General features: G+C 37.8%; 1 protein-coding gene across 2 annotated transcripts in view; it reads right to left on the reverse strand.

The window, feature by feature from the left end:
* Positions 1–22,084, reverse strand: part of GPATCH2 (G-patch domain containing 2) — a 203,684-nt gene that overhangs the window by 105,251 nt on the left and 76,349 nt on the right. The gene's annotated exons all lie outside the window — the stretch shown is intronic.

The following is a 22,084-nucleotide window of genomic DNA, read 5'->3' on the forward strand; positions in this document are numbered from 1 at the left end:
TTGACTTAGCCTTTAGGCTAGCTGCTTAAAAAAAAATAAATTATGTTTATTTTTGCTTTTAATTGATTTTAAAATTTTTTATTATTGCTATTATTTCCTTACAGAGCTGCAGGAATGCCAGCCACAGGTGAAGGCTCCAGGCTTCCGGGGTCCACTAACATATTTTTGTATAAAATCTGTCAAGCTGTTACCCAACCTCCCCCCCTTTTTTTTTAAAAAAGTTTTTTTATGTATTTATTTACTTTTTTTTTTTTATTTGACCAGGCTACTAGTGAGAGTCCTGAGCCCAATATTGGATTGTATCTGTAACTTGACTTGCCACCTACAACACAGGAATTACAGGCTGCTACCCTGTCCCACCATTCTCTAGTCCCTACTGCAGCAAACTTTGCATGTACCAAGCATTCTCTTTTTCTCAGCTAACTCCTGCCTGGCTCGCCAAATCTGTTACCCAGGGTTATTTGAACCCAAACCTGAGGTAACTAGTTTTTGTTTTCCAGGAGGTGTCAGGAAATAAATCAGTGAGGGACATAGCACTTCCATTTGATAAATGATTGGTACATACAAGAGAGTGTTTTTATTCCAAAATTCTTGTTTGTATTGAGTATAAGCACACATTTAAAATAGTAATTGGTCTAGAACACTTTAGTTACCCAAAGTCTGAGGTGGTTTTGAATGACAGCAACAGGGTTCTAGTGACCGGCCTTCTGCGTAACTAATAGAGAGTTTTTATGTCAGTGAATTTTTGCTCTTAGAAAATTTAAACTTTTTTTTAAAGTATATTTTTAACTAAACTTTTTTATAGTTAACTTAAAACAAAACGACAACTTATAATAGCCACCAATAGGCTAACAAACTTGCTAGAAATAACTTAGCAATAGTGAATACTAATTTAGTATTCTACTTATTAGCCAAGCAACTTTAGCAAAAAAATTTACAAACACAGGGACCCAAATTAAGGTCAGTTTTTCACACTTACCCCCATTTTTATATTTTTTTTCTTTGCAGTTTGTGTAGCTGTTTTATCTTTGTAAGCATAGCAGAATTCTGACCCTGTGGGGTCTTTGCTTCCAACTTATGGGGGCTAAGTGCACGAGATGGCGGTGAGTTCTTTCACAACACAGTGAGCTTCAGAGCAGAGGTCAACTGACTTGGGCTTCTCGGGCTTACACTATGCATCTAAAACTAGCAGTATAGACTTTCCCGCTTGGTCTCAGGCCCAAGATCTGAGACTAGTCTGGGCTCCAGCCCAAATGTCTACACTTAGTGCAAGCCCCACAAGCCTAAATCAGTTGACCCAGGCTCTGAGACTCACTATCACATTTGTGTGTATCGGGGTGGACGGGGGGGCTATATAGACATACCCTTAGTGGTTCTGGTGCAGAGTTTAAAGGGCTCCTACCATAAAACTCCTCAGCCTACCCCTCCAGAACTCAGCTTGCTCTGCATCCTATCAACCCTCCCCTGTGAGAGGGCCAGAGGGTGCAGAAGGGTGGGGACTGCAGCCTGGGAGGGCCAGAAGGTGTCACCCTATTCTATTAGCCCAAGCCCCATCACCAAAATCCCAGGTCTTCACCTCTGGGAACCACTCACTTTATTCTTTTAACCACACTGGAAAACAGCTGCAAGTTTCAATGAATTAACTACTCAACCAAATACCTCAGTTAGGTATTAAGAGCATTCCTACCTAACTCACTATGGCTTGAAGGTGCTACGAGGAATGTGAAAAACTCCCTGGTCCTCTGCCAATTGGCCTATGGGAGAAAACATTCCTTCCTGACCCCAAAACGAGTGATGATTGGGTAGACACACAGCATCTGTCAGGCCGGGCTGGTAGGGCAGGGCTGCTGGAACAGAGCCGAGAGAGGCTCCATGCGGCCTTTTCTCCAGGTTAAATCCCTGGAGCTGGGGGATGTGGGCCAATGAGCACCCCCATTTACCAACTGGCCAGCGCATTCCAGAGATTCCAAGGGGAGGTGAGAAGCTACCTGGTATCCCTCAGTGAGCATCCCTCTCCCTCATTGCCGGGTATATCCTCCCCTTTCACTGCTGACCCCATCAAGTTCCCCCCCACCTGTTGAGGCGGGTGGGTGGCATTTGTAGCACTGTAACAGTTACATGGTTAATAGGTTATGACACGATAATTTCTACAGGATTTAATTACCTGAAATTACACAGCAGATAACACATTTGTTTCAAATAAGAGTTTAAATTTCATATTCAATTACTAAATTATGTAATGATTTATAATATTCATATTTTGGTTCAAATCTATGAAACTACATAAGCACAACACTCCAACTGCCGCACTATAACAATTTTTTAAAATGTAAGCTTAACTTATTTTACAAGATACAAATCTGAAAACAGTTAGCCAGATCTGATATTTTAAAAACGAAAGGTAACCGACCAAAAATACACTGTACAAGCCAATTATTTTTTGCTCTGTTACATAGTTTTAGAAAAAAGGGTCAGATCCTGAGCTGGCACAAAGCATCATATCACCATTTAATTCAGTAGCACGGAAATGATTACACCAGCTGAAAAATGGGTCCAAAATGTTAATATAGGCACACTGTATATTTACATTACAGCAAACTTGAAATTGGTTTGACACAGAAATTTTATGGCTTAGAACATGCAACAATAGTTATTATTTTCTTTTGTATTGTTAAAACTGTGACCTCCAGGCTGAAGAGCTAGTTATTTCATGGTAAAAAAGAAGACTTATTGATTTTAAATCTAAGAATGGTTTACATTTTTAAAATAGTATATATTTTGAAACTATTAATATCTTCTGGCTCTATTAGCAATATTGCAACAGACTGACTATACGATATTTTAAAAGGGCAACTGCCACATTGTTCTCTTGGTACTACATAATGGCAGGTCAAACTTTTGTTCTGCTTGTCCTACAAACAATTTTCATGCCAACGCTCAATAAATAAATTTGGTCTTAGCACTCCCAATCAGGGCGGCACAATCCCCTCAGTAGCAGACCTATGATAAATGGACTTATTTTCCCAAATCAAACACTTGAATTTAAATTCAGATGAGTTAATGCAAAGGTCAACATTGTAATCAGTTCTTTTGATCTTTATAGAATTTCTGGAGTAATACATAATAAATCTGAAACAAGGCAATTTGCAGCTCTGTATGTGTGGCTGGTAATAAAAATCTTAACGATTAGAGCCTTTATGTACTTAGGGAACGTTTTATAGTAATAGCTATAGTGAGAGCCTCAATGCATGGGGAATGATGGCAATAGATAACACTGAAAGACATGATTGCTTGATTGTTTATACAGTTTTACAGTATGTATTTTTATATGTATATACAAATGTAAAGATTATATATATATAAATTCAAGCACAGTTTTACTGAAGAGTCTCATACTGTTCTATAGGAGTGTCTCTTTTTGGGAACTTTAAGAATGGATCTCTTATGGCAAGAAATGTTCTGTTTCACAAGCAATGAAATAATTTATTTAGGATAATTGTAAGTTAAAAGGAGAATTGAACATATATACATTTAAAACACTGTTTTGCATCATCTGTAGGTGTGCTCTCCTTGTTTTTCTAAATGAATGCCTTTTATTTAAACCAATGTGTCTTTAAAAGTGCACTATGCCAAGTTCTACATAATGAACCGACGTTGCTTAATAGACAAAAACTACCCTGATTATAGCTATTCCAATGTATAATACTGGAATGTCCATCAACAGGTATCAGGACTTCAAATATCAAGATGATGGTAAAACCTGAAAAACAATTAAATTGCTTTTAATTATCTTGTGGCTGGCTCAACTTTAGATGAGAGGTTTCCTGACAACCACCAAAACATTGACCAAATAGAAGACCAACAGAACAAAATTCTTAATGCTGGCTAAAAATAAAAAAATAAAAAATGAGATTCTCAAACTCCTGTCAGAGCATCCCTGCCTCCCACCCTAACCTAGACCATCCCTGAAGGATGTCTAATATTGGAGTTTTTTAAGAACATGACGTGGATTTCACAATCTCCCTTGGTAATCTATTTAATTGCTTAATTATCCTTATAGTTAGAAAGTTTTCCCTAATGTCGAACCTAAATCTGTCTTCCTGTAGATTAAGCCCATTACCTTCTTGTCCTATCGTGGGTGGACATGGAGAACAATTGATCACTGTTTTCTTCATAACAGCCTTTCACCTATTTGAAGACTGTAATCATGTCACCCCTCAGTCTTTTCTAAACTAAACATGCCCAGTTTTTTCAACCTTTTCTAAGAGATCATGTTTTCTAAAACTTACAGTACAACCTCAGTTACAAACACTTCAGGAAAGGAGGTTGTTCATAACTCTGAACAAAACCTTAGGGTTGTTCTTTCAAAAGTTTAAAACTGAACACTGACTTTAATACAGCTTTGCAACTTTACTATGCGGAAGAAAAATGCTGTTTTTAACCATTTTAATTTAAACAAAACAAGCACGGAAACAGTTTCCTTACCTTGTCATTTTTTTTTAATTTTTCCTTTTTAAAAATAAATAAATAAAAAAGGAGGGAGGGATAGCTCAGTGGTTTGGGCATTGGCCTGCTAAACCCAGGGTTGTGAGTTCAATCCTTGAGGGGGCCACTTAGGGATCTGGGGCACAGTATTGTGATGTACAGTATTTCCTTTGGGCAGGGGAGGTGAAAGGGGGTCTTTGCTGCCTGATTATGTACTTCCGGTTTCAAATGAGGTTTGTGGTAGACCAGTCAGTTCATAATTCTGGTGTTTGGAACTTGGAGGTTCTACTGTACTTTTGTTGCTCTCCTCTTGAGTCTCTCCAGTTTGTTGACATCTTTCCTAAAATGTGGTGCCCAAAATTGGACACAGTACTCCAGCTGAGGCCTCATTAGTGCTGAGTGGAACAATTACCTCCCATATCTTACATTAGACACTCCTGTTAATACATCCCAGAATATTTCCTTTTTTTGCAACAGCAGCATATTACTGACTCATATTCATGTTACGATCCTTTTCAGAAGTACTATTGCCTAGCCAGTAATTCCCTATTTTATACTTATGCATTTGATTTTCCCTTCCCAAGTGTAGTACTTTGCACTTGTCTTTACTGAATTTCATCTTGTTCATTTCAGACAAATTCTCCAATTTACCAAGATCATTTTGAATTCTAATCTTGTCCTCCAAAGTGCTTGCAACCTCTCCCAGCTTTGTATCATCAGCAAATTTTATAGGTGTACTCTTTACTCTGTCCTCCAAGTCATTAATGAAAATATTGACCTGTCCCAAATTCAAGACAGACCCCTGCAGGACCTTACATGAAATGTTTCTCTCCAGCTCAGTTGACAGCGAACCACTGACGATGATAGTCTTTGAGTACAGTTTTTCTAGTAGTTCAAATAGATCTTATCTCATCAAAATATCAAGTCTGATTGACAAGTTTGGATGGCAAAGATAACCGTGTTGACATAACAGACTTCTGTATGGCATCTGAATTAGTACAGCATGACATTCTGTTTAAAAAAATAGCACTAGTAAAAAATCAGTATAGAACTATTAAATGGATTAAAAACTATGTGGAGAGGTGTTTCTAGGGAGTGAAGCAGCTCAATATATATATCTTAAAGCCAAAATCAAGAGGTAGCTTGATCACCTACAATGAGAAAAGACTTCTGATAAAAAAGGACTCTTTAATCTAGCACACAAAGGCATAACAAGATCCGATCCAGTGGTTGGAAGCTGAAGCTAGACTAATTCATACTAAAAATAAGACATACATTTTAACTGTGAGGGCAATTAACCATTACAATACCTTAGCTAGAGAGGTGGTAGCTTTTGTATCAATCACCTGTAGTCCTCAAATCAAGACTGAATGATTTGCTAAAAAAGATTTGCGTTAGCTAAACCAGAAATTATAGGCTTGATGCAGGAATCACTTGGTAAAATATTATGGACTATGTTATGCAGGCGACGAGACTGGATGATCATAACGGTCTCCCTCTGGCCTTAAAAATCAATGTCTCAACGAAACTACCAGGGACTGCAGTCTTCAGGGCATATCTGAGAGAAGTTGCATACAAAACAGCACTGTAAGCTTTAGCATGAATGCTCTAAGAGCAGGATCACCACAAGACAAACAACATCTGGAAAGGCAAGAAACCCTGAAAGCAAAGAAAGGCACTAAGCATGGAGAGCAGGGCCCATTCCATATCCATAATACATCTTGTGGTTAGCTCATCTGTTTTCCCAGACAACCTGGTACTGGAATCCATACTGATCCTTTGCCATCAAAAGAATGATTAAAAGTTGGATTTAGCTGAGGTTCCCAAAGGCTGACATGGAACTATTTTAGCCCTTCTTAATAGAGCGACTTATTGGCTAGTTTATTAAAAAAATTAATCGCGCTTTTAAACAATAATAGGAAACCATTTAACTATTTTTTGATGTTTTCTACATTTTCAAATACATTGATTTCAGTTACAACACAGAATACAAAGTGTACAGTGCTCACTTCATATTTATTTTTTATTACAAGTGTTCGCACTGTAAAAAGACAAAAGAAATAGTATTTTTAATTCACCTAATACAAGTACTGTAGTGCAATTTCTTTATCATGAAAGTTGAACTTATAAATATAGAATTATGTACAAAAATATTGCATTCAAAAATAAAAAAAAAGTAAAATTTTAGAGCTTGCAAGTCCACTAAGTCCTACTTCTTGTTCAGCCAATCACTCAGACAAACAAGTTTGTTTACATTTGCAGGAGATAATGCTGTCCGCTTCTTATTTACAATGTCACCTGAAAGTGAGAACAGGCATTCTCATGGCACTGTTGTAGTCAGCATTGCAAAATATTTATGTGCCAGATGCGCTAAAGATTCACATGTCCCTTCATGCTTCAACCACCATTTCAAAGGACCTGTCCATGTTGATGATGGGTTCTGCTCGATAACTATCCAAAGCAGCGCAGACCAATGCATGTTCATTTTCATCATCATGAGTCAGAGGTCACCAGCAGAAGGTTGATTTTCTTTTCTGGTGGTTTAGGTTCTGTAGTTTCTGCATCGGAGTGTTGCTCTTTTAAGACTTCTGAAAGCATGCTCCACACCCTGTCCCAATCAGATTTTGGAAGGCACTTGAGATTCTTAAATCTTGGGCTGAATGCTGTAGCTATCTTTAGAAATCTCACATCAGTACCTTCTTTGCGTTTTGTCAAATCTGCAGTGAAAGTGTTCTTAAAATGAACATCTTGTGCTGGGTCATCATCCAAGACTGCTTTAACATGAAATATATGGCAGAATGTGGGTAAAACAGAGCAGGGGACATACAATTCTCCCCCAAGGAGTTCAGTCAATATAATTAATGCTTTTTTTTTCTTTTTTTTTTAAAAAGAGCGTCATCAGCATGGAAGCATGTCCTCTGGAATGGTGGCCGAAACATGAAGGGGCATAGGAATGTTTAGCATATGTGGAAAGTGAATACCTTGCAATGCTGGCTACAAAAGTGCCCGGCAAATGCCTGTCCTCACTTTCTGGTAAATAAGAAGAGGGCAGCATTATCTCCTGTAAATGTAAACAAACTTGTTTGTTTAGTGATTGGCTGAAGAAGAAGTAGGACTGAGTGGACTTGTAGCCTCTGAAGTTTTACATTGCTTTGTTTTCGAGTGCCTTTATGTAACAAAATCAAAAAATCTACATTGTATTTCTTGTTTATAATTTTTACAGTGCAAATATTTGTAATCAAAATATACACTGATTTCAATTACAACACAGAATACAAGATATATATGAAAACGTAGAAAAACATCCAAAGTATTTAATAAGTTTCAATTAGTAGTCTCTTGTTTAACAGTGCAATTAAAACTGCGATTAATCATGATTAATTTTTTTGAGTTAATCGCGTGAGTTAACTGTGAGTAACTGATAGCCCTAATTATTATTATTGTTTATACTGGAGTAGCACCTAGGAGACCCAACAAAGGGCCAGGATCCCATTGTGCTATTTGCTGCACAAACACAGAAAGAGAAAGTCTCTTCTCCAAAGAGCTTACAATCTAAAGTATAAGACAAGACACAATAAGTGGATAGAGAGACATGGAGGAGTACCAGAAGAAAATATTGCTCAGTAAGATAGGCAGTGGTCTGAGCACACCAACTGCCTAACTGTTGTGAAGTTTTGTAGGCATCAAAGCAAAGGAGAATTTTAATGAGAAATTTGAAGAATGACAATGAGGTGGCTTTGCAGATGTTCATGGGATGCTCTTCCTAAGACTGAGGGACAGCATGGAGGAAAGCACAAAGGTGTATATATAAAAATTTAACAAGTGGGCAAGGGAAGATGGAATCATTGACTGATCAGAAGTGAGCGTTAATATCTCTTTAGTAAATGAGAGATGATAGGCAGGATGGGTATAGGCTATGAACAGCCTTGAAAATGAAGACAAGTAGCTTGTGTTTAATGTGATGGAGAAAGGAGAGTGTGGTGAACAAGGAAAATGAGCTTTACAGCAGCATTTTGAAATGATAGGAGAGAAGAGACTGGAAGAGATGAGTTCCACCAGCCAAGAAGGGGAAGAGCATCTTTGCACACTGACATGGCAACCTAGAGAGGAGCGGTGTAAACTAGGTTAAAAGAGGGCAGGTGAGAAAATCCCATAGGTAGATATAAAAAGTGGCTTTAACAGAGGACTAAATTGTGAGGGGGAGTAGAAAATTACAATAGGGTCATATGTCTATACTGCACACCGCTGGTGGTGGCACATAGGCTATGGGTAGCTACACATCACAATGAAAGCAGGCTGTGACTGTGGTGTGTAAGCTACCCATGGCAGTGAAAAGCTCTGGCAGCAGGGAAAGGCTGCTGGAGCCTTTCCTTGCAGTGAGGAAAGACTCAGGCAGCAGGGAGGCAGTAGAACACTAAACAGATAAAAAGAGCATTGCAGATGGGGAGGCACTTCTTGGTGTGTAGAGAGCCATGTAGGGTACATAACCAGACAAACCCTTAGACACACAGTCTGGACCTAGAAAGAGGGCCAAGTTGAGGGTGACACCTAGGTTATGAGCCTGAGTGACAGAGATTGGTGGTGGTGTCCACAGCAACAGGGGAAAAAAAGGGGGTGGGGATGGGGGAAAGGGACTAGTACGGCCACAAAAAATCAAGAAGGGACCTTGGCGTCTTCTATTAACTGGAACATGAGATAGCATACAATGGGGAAATAGGTTATGGACAACACTTTGCTACAGGAACTATTGTTTTCCCTGCATTTATTGTTGTTAGATCAATAAAGTTGTGGCCTACGTGCCATTCTTTTCAATTGGAATGGCTCCATGAGCCTTATAACATCATTGGCAAATAAAATTTATTAGGGTCTCTCACCATTCCATCTACCGTTACATTCAACCACTGCTTTTCAGCTATGTTTATAATGTCATTCAATACGTCCCACTCATCCATTAAGATGAACCATCTGTAAGGCACCACTCAATCTGGACAAAAATAAGTAAGGTATAGCGCCTTTTCATGTTAAACACTTAACTTTTGATAATGATATTATCTGTGTGTGAACTTTAACTGTAAACGTATTTTCAGCGTGTGAACCAAAGTTTCATGCATTTTTTTCCAATATGTAATTGTAATTTTTAATTAAACATTCTGATAATATAATTAGTTGAAATACATGTAACTATGCAAGTAAGAAATGTAATAATTAAAATGTGCAATTATGTGATTAGTGTGTGTAATTGCATAGTAAAACCCTTCAGAAAACTATTGCCTGACATGCTGGAAGACCATTTTAAGAGCTCCATACATCATTTCAGAATACTTTTTGTCATTACATCCAAACAGCTAGTTCACATTATGGACTTATCACCTAATATTTTTAGTTTCATGATACATACGTACTGTGGCAAATTGCTGGTACTTGATTACTCTGATAGATCTCTCGCTTTCTTGCCCCTGAACAGGGAGATTAACTGCCCCACTAGTGTCCTAGAGGAGGGGAGTGGAGAGGGAGGGACCCGGGCCCGCCCTCTACTCCAGGTCCCAGTCCAGGGGCCCTAAGGATAGCGGTAAACCACTTGAACTAGCGGTTCCTTCTCCTGGGCTACTTCCCTCTCCTGCCCTTCAGCTTGTGGGGGATTCCTGCCCAACCTCTGCACAAGCCAGGTGTCCCTTTACCTAGGATCTTGATCTTCTCAGCCCACCACAGCACTTCTCCAAACTTTCCTCTGCTTCCCTTCACACTGTTCTCTGCTCCAACACCAATCCACTCTGCTCCAACTCCTCCAAACTGCTCTCTGCTCCAACACCTTCACTTGTCTGATTGAAGCAGGAGGGTTTTAATCAGGTGACTGGCTTCAGGTGCTCTAATTGGCTTCAAGTGCTTTAATTAATCTATAGCAGACTTTCTTCCCTCTAGAGGGAATAAGGCTCCATTCTAACCCTCTCCTTCTGCCCTCTGGCCATGCTATATCACAGTACATACAATCTGAATTACAGAAATGCAAAAAGAATGTAAAAACGTGGGGACATAATAGCTCAAGAGATCAGTAGTGGCATAAGAAACCTTTCACTTTAGGTTAATGATATGAATTTTACTCCAGTTACTAATGACTGAAAAGAGACTGTACTCTCAAACCAGTTCTTGGTAGGGAGATGTTCACACCACAAAAAGAACTCTTGTTGCCAATTCTGGGCAAGAAGTTTCTTATTACTGAAAAACTATCCTTGTTGCAATATGTCTGTAGAAAAATATGCAAAAATCTACCACAACTGCCATTTGTTCTCTGATGGATTTGTTTACAAGCCAGTGTTAATCATATGTCATGCTACAAAAAACTGTAAGAAGTTTACACAAATTTTACCAAATTCCAAAGTCTAGAGAAAAAAAAGTATGGCTTAATGATCAACCAGGGAATCAAGATATATACATGGAAACAATTCTTTCAATTAAAACTAATTACAATGCTGTTGAGCACTAGAATTTCAACAGATGATTTATGCCATACTGTAACAGACTTCAACAGAGAATTATGCCACAGATAAGGTTAGTCACTTTTTTTTTTGGTGAGAGAAAGGCTCACCACTAACAATGTTTCAGACTAATAATGTTCTATTTTGCACCAATTCCTTCCTTTCATGCTCTTCTGACAAAAAGACGATTAAGGAATTTGGCCCACCAAAAAGAATCCATAATGGCATAAGCTTCCCCATCCTGAACAGACTACTACATAAGAAACATGATGATGAGAAATAAAAATGATGACAGTACAACTACCAATAAGTACAGTTCCGCAATGACTGGACTGAACCAAGACAGCCACTTTTAGAAAGCTACATATACTGTGATTGACCACATCATCTAAATACTGCATCACATGGTGACATAATAAATATTCAAAGTGAAACTACCAATAGAAATTCCTTGGAAAACTCAAAGACTGAACAAAAACCCAACTAAAAAAATAAAACAAAAACAGTATCAAAACCATGGCATGTCAGGTGGTTCTGAGCAGTGCGTACTGCCCACACCCGCAGGCGCCACCCCTCCAATCTTCCATTCGCCATGGTTCCCAGCCAATGGAAGTTGGCAGTAGGGTAGCATGCGGAGCTTCCCTGATCACCCTCTGCCTAGAGGCCGCAGAGACATGCCAGTCGCTTCCGGAAGCTGCATGGAGCTGACCAGACTTTTAATGGCCTGGCAACTCTAGCTTCTCCCCTCAGCGGGGCAAGCCAGCGCCTGCGGGCCACAGTTTCTCCACTCCTGCTGTACTGCCTTTTAGTCCCCACCCATGCCCTACTATGCATTTATTTATAAAAATTAAAAAAATTTTAAAAAAGAACAAAAAGAAGGTAGAATTTTTCTGATGCTTGCAAACCACCACTTCATTCCCTTTCTGTTTTCTCTGTCCCATCTGTAAGCTCTTTGGGGCAGGATTATCTTACTTAATGTTTGTATAGCACTTATCACAGAAATGCTGCCCACATTTTGGTTATGGCCCTCTAAGTGATGCCATAATACAAATAAATATATTCAAAATACGGCAACTCAGTTAACTGGTTCACTCCCTAAAAGAATAATTTGTCAGTTTTAATTGACAATGTCATATCTAAAATGCACAAGAAATCTTCATTACACAAGCTAACTGCTGACTCTATGATAAATACAGTGATGAATACAACCCCCATCGAAATAAATGCTACTCTGATATACATGCTCTGGGAGTGTGGCATCCATGTCCAACAGAGGATTTCAGTTGGACAATGATGAAAAGTCCGTATGTTGCAGTGCCACCATAAATTATGTTAGAACGTATGGTCAGGCCACAGAGGGGCTCCAAAAATAGGTTGGAAACAGCTCTCTGACTGAAAACAAATTGCCTAAATTCCAATATGAGAAAACAGCATTCTTGACATATATTTTCATGTGGCTACTGCTGTTTGAAGTTAGGTCTACAGAGATGAAATACAATATGCTTCAGCTTTAAATTTGGAAGTTGTTATTCCATCAAGACACTCAAAAGCAGAGAAATCTGCATAGGTCTGGTGCCTCTAGGCTTAAAGATTTATTATGAAATAAAGACAAAATGAATGATAGTATGTCAGCTGGCCTGCACCCCAGCTATGAGCCTGCATTTTGGAAGGACGGAAATCTCAAAAGACTTTCCTTTTAATCATCCTAGGCATTAAAAAAAAAATGTTTGTAGACCAATTATCCCACAAAGTATAAATTTAAAGAAATCCACTAGACATATAAACAAAAGGTAACACAAATTAGAAAAACAGAGTCCAATTGAGTATAATATCCTTAATATTAGAGGACACAGGACTCTTTATATTTACAATGTATTCTTTTAGAAGTTTGATTTTTAAGCAGAGATTAGTTTCAAAGCAGTTTGTCTGTAAATGGCAGCCTACCACGAATGTAGACTAAGGTAATTACACAGACCAAAACCACATTCTTAAGCAGCTTGCAATCTAGATACTACAATATTCTAAACTGTAATGATATCACCTTAAATAGCAAAAATGAAGACACTGATGGGCTCTTTTTTCCTGCAACAAAATATCTTAGAACATAAAACAAATCTTCCAAGTGTAATTACATTGACTTCATACATTAATATTCAATAAACTCAACTGTTCTATGTTCAAGAACTGCTACTCCTCTAAGGGGAAAAAAAAATCAATCTGGGATCCACTGATTAACATGCTATGTTGATTAATCCTATGATCGCACTGAAATGTCTAACGATCAAATGAATATTAGATAAACTGCCATGTTAAACTAAGTAGTATTCAGTTTTCTATTTCTGGAAGGTGTACTACATACCCTTTTAAAAATTTTCCTTCATGCTTGTCTGATAAATACATATAAAAGTTAAACGTGTGGTGTAAACCCAATAGAATTGTATTGCACAAAGAAAAAGTATCAAGATGCAATATAACAATTAGGATTTATAGTCATTACAAAAAACTTGCTAAAGGCTAAATAATCTCAGTATTTCTACTGTGGCATTTACAAAGATTTTACATTTGTACCAATTTCTTTTCTTTTTTTCTGGTAATTTTCAGATAATCCAAAGCATACTACTGGGAAAATTTTAGTAGACAAAAACTTTAATCAATATAAAACCCTTTACTGTTTGGACTACAGCTGTAAAGGTTAGCCAAGATGTACTGACAAGCCTAACTTGGTTTCTTTGGCTCAAAGAAATAAATCTTTGTTAGCATAAATATCAGTTTTTATGCAAAAACATACATTCTTGGCTGAGATAAAATAGAAGCTTGGAGTGAAAAATTTAGTTATTTTAATTGCCATTGCTGTACCAAACAGCACAAAGCCATATTGTCCCACAGCATGAAGTGATCAGACATCTGCCCAAAATGATGGACAGCTCTGGCCCAATGAGCAGGCAAAAAAAATCCCATTTACTCTCTGCCAGATGGGACCTACTGGACGCTTCAGCACAAACAACTCATCCTTCTTCGGAACTTCTTGTCCAGCTCTTGAGCTAGCTGCAGCTGATAATGATGGATATCAAGGCTACAGTAAAGTGGGTGACAACAGCAGCCTTGTTATAGCTGCCAGTCTTTCAGTCTTGTCATTATTACACACTGAAGATTTATTTGAGTTTATTGTTGTGCACTGGGTCTAGCCATTTGCAATTCATCACCTACTACAGAAGGTTTAAGATAGTGGCCATAGCTATAATTGCCACCTCCACCTGCTTCTGGAAATTATGAGGTCACTAGCTAGGGCAGCCCAGCACTCTCAGAGATCCACAAGTCATGACAAGCATCCACTGTAAAATACCAATGTTGTTATTCCCTATATGCACTTGTTACCATCCTTTTGGAAATTCAATCATGTTAAACTTTAGAATATTTGCCTAAACTGCAGTTATAGTATATACACCCACACACCGTAGAAAACATTTAGAGATTACAGTTTCAGGAAAACAGTAATGAAACTTTAGTGCTGTTCCTGCTGTACTTGAACAGATATATAGCAAGCAGGGTAACATAGTGACTTGCTCCTTACCTGAACAGTAATTTGCCAAAAAACAAACGAACCCAAAACATTTCCTAGTAAATTAGCTATGATGGTCTTGTAACTTTTTTGTATTTAAAAACAAACTGAACTGATACTTAAATGTATGCGCTGTTCTATAGATAAGTACACTTGTGTGTCCAGAACCAAACATTAATTTACTTATTAGGTCCCGCTAATGCATACTTCTGAAACAGATTCAAAAGTATCTATTGCAAACAACAATTCATGACAAAATAAGCCAAGTATATAGTCTATGAACACCAGAATCAGAAACAACTCGCTGCAGTCACATTCTAATTTGTGTTTCTAGATGTGAAACTCAGATGTGTCTGACAAAGTTGAAATCAGTTAAACGGATGAAATTTCTGTTGGACTGGTAAACATTCAAAATGGAGGAAAACACAATGAAGTACAAAGCTGTACATAAAAAATACACTAGTCCGTCGTCGTAGTTGCCCAGTAGTTATTACTGATGTAATATCTGTTTTCTAGCATATCACAGTCCATTTAATTAACATTAAATAATGTTAATTTTTTAAATAAAGTCAGGATTTGTTAAAAGAGGCATTTTTATTCACTTCCCCATAAAATATTCTTTAAGTTGATCTATTATAGAAATCTATAATCTATTAGCGAACAAACCTGTTACTGAGGGGTGTTCTTCTCTGAAATGCTAACATCCTGAAAACCTAAAACTTAATACATTGAAAATAAGAGTCTTCTTTGTCTATTACAAGCAATCATTTAAAGAGACTCTATGGTATGGAACAATAATAAGGTTCACATAGAGGTTTCAACCAGGTGACTTCATGAATTAAAAAAATTAAGATTCTATTCAGGTTTAAGCTATGCTGAAGGTCATCAATAGAGAGGGTTAACTAGGACCTCACAGTAAGTAATGAGTAGGCACATCAGAAATGCTTCTACTTAAAAGTCATTGGAAGGTGCAGCTTTAGGAAAAGAAAAAATAAAACTTAGGTTATATTCTGTTCAGGTAATGGCAGTGTATACTGATAAACTTTATGGCAAACCTTTTTCTGAGCTAAGTTTTACCTCCATTGCTAGAACATAAACAATTTTCACAATCTTTTCACTACTCCTAATTTACATATCTTTCAGCTATTCTGTATTATTTATAGTAATACTTTACTATGGTATTTACAAACATAGCAAAGTATAAACATTTTAATATATAAAAGTACTCCACATAGCCTGACATAAAAAACTTTACTCCAGTATTTAATCTGATCATTAAAAGTTCTTTTCCTACAGTCACTTACACAAGTGGAATACTGTGCAAGCATATAAAGTATTAAATGGTTCACTTTCAAGTAAATTATTTCATCCAATTAAAATGTCATTTTTTTTAAATGTCAAAGAATGCAGAGAGACTTCTCCAACAGTCATCACTTTTTTTTTTCAGCAGCAGTGTTTATTCAATTTCCAAAAATAGAACCATCTGATAAAGGGAAGTGATTAAAGTCAAGTCTCTATCATCAGGTTTCCAGTAAAAGAGAACAACTTTCCCTCCAGTTGAGGGGGGACAGGCAGTAAACAGAATATATATATCTCAACAGAAGAGGCTAAAGCATACTTCAAGGCTTTCATTTCAGAACAAAGTTCAGTATTACCAGTGATTCGCCTGAACATGATAAAATCAAATAGTAGAGAGAATTTATTCTTATGGAACTTGTTTTGGGTCCAATCCAGAGTTAAAAAGCATATCGTTTATCTTCTCTGCGTAATTTCTATAGAACTTGATCATTTTACTCTGTTTTTCTATTTTGTATACTAAAATATTAAGCATAATAAAATATAACAAAATACAATAACATTTCAAATATGCTTTGAAACCAATTGAAATATTAATAAAAAAGCTGTTTAGCAGACAGGAAAGCCTCTGATGTCATTAAAACTAAGGAAAGGTTTATCCACAAATGTATGCACAGTAGTCACAGAGATAAAAAAGTCAATTTGTGCAGAAATAGGTGGAAAATATGTTACACTTCAAGCAGTCAGAAGATTTATATTTACTATTTTATTTTCAAAATGCACTGCAGACAAACATAAGTTGGCTGAAAGCATTTTTCAATTAAAACAATTTGCCCGTATTTGTTAAAAGACTACTGCAAAATACAAATGTAAACTATAATCTTATCTTTATCAAGTTTCTGAATGGATTCTATTTTTAGGGTAATCCAAAATTCATTGCAAGATCTCATTTTTTTTTTAAAAGACACCAATTTTAAGTTGTTGGCAAGATCATATAATATTGCACATTTTTTTTGGAAAATTACTAGAACACCACGACCACAATTTCTACATTGTTAACCTAGTTCACTCTATACATGCAAAAGTTCAGTTTGTTCTTTTATATTAAGCAGAACACAAAATCTTTGAGAATGTGGAGTGAGATTCTGTGCTGAGCCTCTAATCGGGGCAGCACAGAACTGACAGCTGAGGGCAAAAAGGGAGGGGTAAGTGTATTTAAGCCACCTCTGCACTCTCCAATCCTGCATTGCTCTGCAGGATGGAGTGGGCTGTGGCATAATTTAGACATCCAAGAGATGCTGCCTAAAATATGGCAGCCTCTCTGGTATGTCCTATGTATGACAGTGCTGGTCAGAATTACAGTAGTGCCGTGTGCTGGAGCCCTATCCATGAAACACCCCTCCAGGCCCGCTTCCTTTGCCAGGACTTGCAAGGATGGCCTCATAAGGCAACCTTACGGCTGTCTTCTATGGGTCCTGGGCTGCCAAAAATTCTCCCCCCAGCAGAACTGGGGCCAATTTAGGTTGCTCCAGCTCTTTTACCTGGTGTAAAGGGGACAGAGCATGGATGAAGAGCTCATCCATGGTAACCACATTGTAAAAAGAAATCATAAAAAAAGTCATGGATTTGTTAAAATCTTTTAGATAAAAACCATAGTTATTCTACTACGTTCATTTCTGTATTATGTTCATTTTTGCACACATGTAAATAATTCTCATTTTTTTCACCTTCAAATGTTTCTGAAATCAAAAACAATTTCACTTCTAGTCCACATAACCACCCCCAACCCTCTCTTCTATCATTTTGTATCCTTGGAAGGATTTAACAGAGTCAGAAGTCCAAGGACTTAAATGCTGGTCACTGCTTGAAAATTCAGTCATCATTGGAAGTAGTTCTACTTGTTCCCAGGAACATGGAGGCAATAAAATAGACAAAATCTGTCAAATTTTTCATTTTATACATTCAAAATTACCTTTGTGACTTAAATTCTCAAGTAACTTAGACATTTAGGAGCCTAAGGTCATAAACTACAAAATTATGTCAACCTAACTTACAACAACATACAGCCACTGCAGTTATTAAATCGCCTGAGTGTGCGTGTGCACTTCACTCCTTGTGTTAGTGGTGTGTGTCCTCACAGGAGTACTTGTACAAATTGCATGTACTGTCAGTGTGGGACACCGTGGGATGGCTCCTGAAAGCCAGTAACAGTTGACGTAATAAACGCAGTGTCTATACTGACACTGTGACGATCTAATTCCATTGACCATGACTCTACACCATTCAGGGAGCTGGTGTTACTATTCTGCATAGCGAGGAACTTACATCGGGGGGAGCCAAATTTGAGTGAAGACACTGCCACAGCTAGATCGATGCAGGACAGCTTACAACAATCTAACCCTGTAGTGTAGACCAGGCTTCTGTCTCACTGAAAGTTGAGACTACCAAACGCCAATGTCACTTCTGAAAATGCCATTAGGTGCTTTAGAAAATCTTAACCTAAATCAGACTATAAACTTGTATGTAAAAATTAACTTCTTAAAGATACAAGAAAAGCTTTAAATGTTTAAGTATTTAATAAAGTAAACAATTACAGTTTTTAAATATTTAATAGCATTTCAATAAACAAAATTTCCCAACCACAGAAAACAATAAGGAAATGGTATATGCAGTGTAGGGCTTTGTCTACACCAGTGGTTCTCAAAGCCAGTCCACCACTTGTTCAGGGAGAGCCCCTAGAGGGCTGGGCCGGTTTGTTTACCTGCTGCGTCCACAGGTTCGCCCCTCCAGGCCAATGGGGGCTGCGGGAAGGGCGGCCAGCACATCCCTTGGCCCGCACAGCTTCCCGCAGCCCTCATTGGCCTGGAGCTGCGATCGGCCGGACCTGCGGACGCAGCAGGTAAACGAACTGGACCGGCCTGCCAGGGTCTTTCCCTGAACAAGTGGCTGACCGGCTTTGAGAACCACTGGTCTACGCTACGCAGCTTTTAGTGACGTGGCTGTGTCAAAACAGCTGCGTTGCTAAAAGTCGGGCAATGTAGCCGCTGTTACTTTTGCCGACAAAATACCTGCACCCCCAATGAGCGGTGTTCGCATTGTGGACAGGAGAGGGCTCCTGCTGACAATGCACTGTTCACACCGACACTTTTCGCAGCAAAACTTCTGTCTTTGGGGGCGGGGGGTTGTTGGACCTCTGAATGACAAAAATTCTGTTGCTCAGTTGCCAGTGTAGATATAGCCTAGTTGTAGCAGTATCAGTCCCAGGACATTAGAGAGACAAGATTGATGAGGTAATAACTTTTACTGAACCAACTCCTGTTGGTGAGAGACACAAGCTTTCAGGCTACACAGAGCTCTTTTTCAGGTTTGAGAAAGGAGCTCCCAGAGCCACAGGAAAATGCAAGGTGCAACAGACTGTTTAGCATAAATAGTTAACACTTATTATAAGGGACCATTCAAGGCAGAGTGGCCTTGTTAACACCTCTGCAGTCACAGGACAAGAAGAGGAGGTTATAGATTGTTGAAATAAACCATAAATCCAGTGCGTCTGTTCAGTCCATGATTTTTGGTGTCTAGCAAAGTAATGAATTTTAAGCTCCCAGGCTCATCTTTTTAAAGTGTTATACAGTATTCCTTTGAGGATGAGGACTAATAGGTCAGATAAATGCTTTGGATTGTAAATGGCCTGCTGACATCCAGAACAATTGACAGCTACAAACCAAAATGGTTGGTATTGGTCTGTACTCATGTGCTCCAAGTAAAGCCATGTCAAGTGGATGAAAATCAAGAATTTTAAAGAAATACATGCATAATTCATTACTGTTTTTCTTTGTATCTTTCAGAATAATTTACTGATCGAAATGAAATGTTACAGATTACTAAAATAGCTAGAAAAAAGCGTTTTTTTTACCCCTAATTTGACATGTGATAAAAATCATCACTTCAAGATAACATTATTTGCAAATTGAGCAAGAGGACCCGATGATAGCCATATATAATCAGTTGTCACCTTGCAGCTCAATTAGCCCTCATGTAAAAATGAGGCATGTAAGAAGAAATGAGGTTTTGACATTATCTCTGCCAGCAAGATAATTACACAGCCTTCATTTAACAGTAGGGCAACACTACTGTAGCAACAAATTAACTCAGCTCCATTTGCAATTCATGGTGTGTTTTCTCATTTAATACCATTTGTCTTACCCCAAGTGAATGTTTCCATTAGTTTTCTCCAGCACAGCAAAATACTCTGTTGGACTTCACACATTACATCACCAACTACTTTAGTTCCAGTAACTTTGAGAAAGCTGTATAAATTTGATTAGATGTTCCCCCCTCCCACCCCAAACTTTCATTAAACCATCCCTTTTTGGTTTATAGCCAAAAAATAATACAGCAGGTGCTTCTGGATTTAATGAGTAAGGAATGCATTTTACTCTGCGTTCATTCCATTCCAGAAGCTGACATAGAAAGCTTTCAGCTCTTGTGTTTTATTAAAAAGACTAAAGCATATACTCAGATCAGTTATCAGTGCAACTAACAGCAAATCTTGCAATTCAGCAAGTATCAGTAAAACAAACAAAACATATCACAATAGGATGTGCACTTAAAGCAAGTGTTACTAAGTTGGACAAACATCTGCATATAAATAAGCCCCATCCACCTTGATACTGAATCGTTTACTTTCCTCCTGATTTTCAAATAAAATCTGCATCTCAACTTGAACTTAACAATACCAGAAATCAGGTACATGCAAATAACTATGCAATATGTTCTAGTATACTGCGCATAGGATTGGGAGCCAGGATTTCCTGAGCTCAACGTTGGCTATGCCGCTAATTTTTATGACCTGGTAAAGTCAACCTCTCTGTCTCATTTTACCATCTATAAAATGGAGAGAGCAACACTTGCCTATCCTATAGGATTCGTTAATGTTTGAACAGAGTTCTGAAGATATAAAGCACTGTGAGGTAAGTGCTAAATATTATAGCTGCAAGTACAGATCATAAGAATAGTCTTCTTGGCAGCTAACACCAGGCCCTGCTATATGCATTTAGTTTTTCTAAGTTTGAGGAATAATCAACAGTTATCTTCCAGAGGCTTCACTGCAATTAACACAGCAGAGAGCAGCATAAATGTCTCTGAAAATTACAGTATTTTGTGAGTTTAAGGAATTATTTATTGTGAAAATTATTAAGTACCATTCTGACATGTTTTAATTGCCAAATTGTCATCCGAGAGTGTACACAACTTAAACCCTTTTCTACCCAACACATTAATAGTTTAAAGTCCTTTTAAAACTGTAAGCAACATGAATATTCCCTTCTGAGAGAAAACAATTTGCACATGAATTACATTGGGAACTAAAAAATGCAGTCAAGATTATCTATCCTCTACATTACTCAGCAGGAAATGGAAAAAAAAGAAATGACTGCACACTTCAACTGTCAATTTTTCAGTACCTTCACCCCTTCCTCACAACCAAACTTCCTTTTTATTACTAATTGGCTTTGTAAATTATACTCAGCACTAAAGCTGTTTGTGTAGGCCACTGGATCCTTGCAAGTCATATAATGAAGCCCAAAGAACTTTTACTGTTATTATACTGGCAAACATAAAGGAAGCAGTAAGGGATCCTCCATCACAGTGACAATCCATAATAAAAATAACCCACCCAGGACAAGTAGACCTAGAAACATAGTATGGTGACTATTTCTATTGCAAATTGTGGCACATCAGAATGGCCAGAGAGTCTTCTCACATACAAGTTCCCAGTGTGTCTGCCCAGAACATGCAGGGATATTTTTTTCCCCAATAAACAAACAACAAAATGAGATATGCTTTGTTTTTTTAATCAAATACTGTAAAAGATTAGCTGTTTTCTTTTGCACCAGTGGCAGGTCTCTTATCATTCTCATCATATTGAAAGCTTATCCAACAGATGTCCTCTCCTTACCCTCCAGTAGTTCTTTGTGCACTCAAAATTAACCCACTATCACAATGTTTCTCTGTATTATCCAACATGAGATATTTGGAGAGGTCTTTGTTGTATTTTATAAGGAAAGTTGCATTAAAAGCATTAAAATAATTATGTTCACTTGGAACAAAATACAGTGCCAGCATTTTGTGTGCGGTATTCCATATAAAAGCTAATTAAAGAAGTTGAAAACAGCCTTAGAGATATTCTTTTGAAACTTTGTTGCATTTAAAATGGGCTAGAAAAGGTATGCTTGAATGTCATCCTTTTCCAGTAAGAATGAATGACCTCTCTGAT

This window comes from Gopherus flavomarginatus, chromosome 4 (assembly GCF_025201925.1).
Source record: "Gopherus flavomarginatus isolate rGopFla2 chromosome 4, rGopFla2.mat.asm, whole genome shotgun sequence".
Taxonomy (NCBI): Eukaryota; Metazoa; Chordata; order Testudines; family Testudinidae; genus Gopherus; species Gopherus flavomarginatus.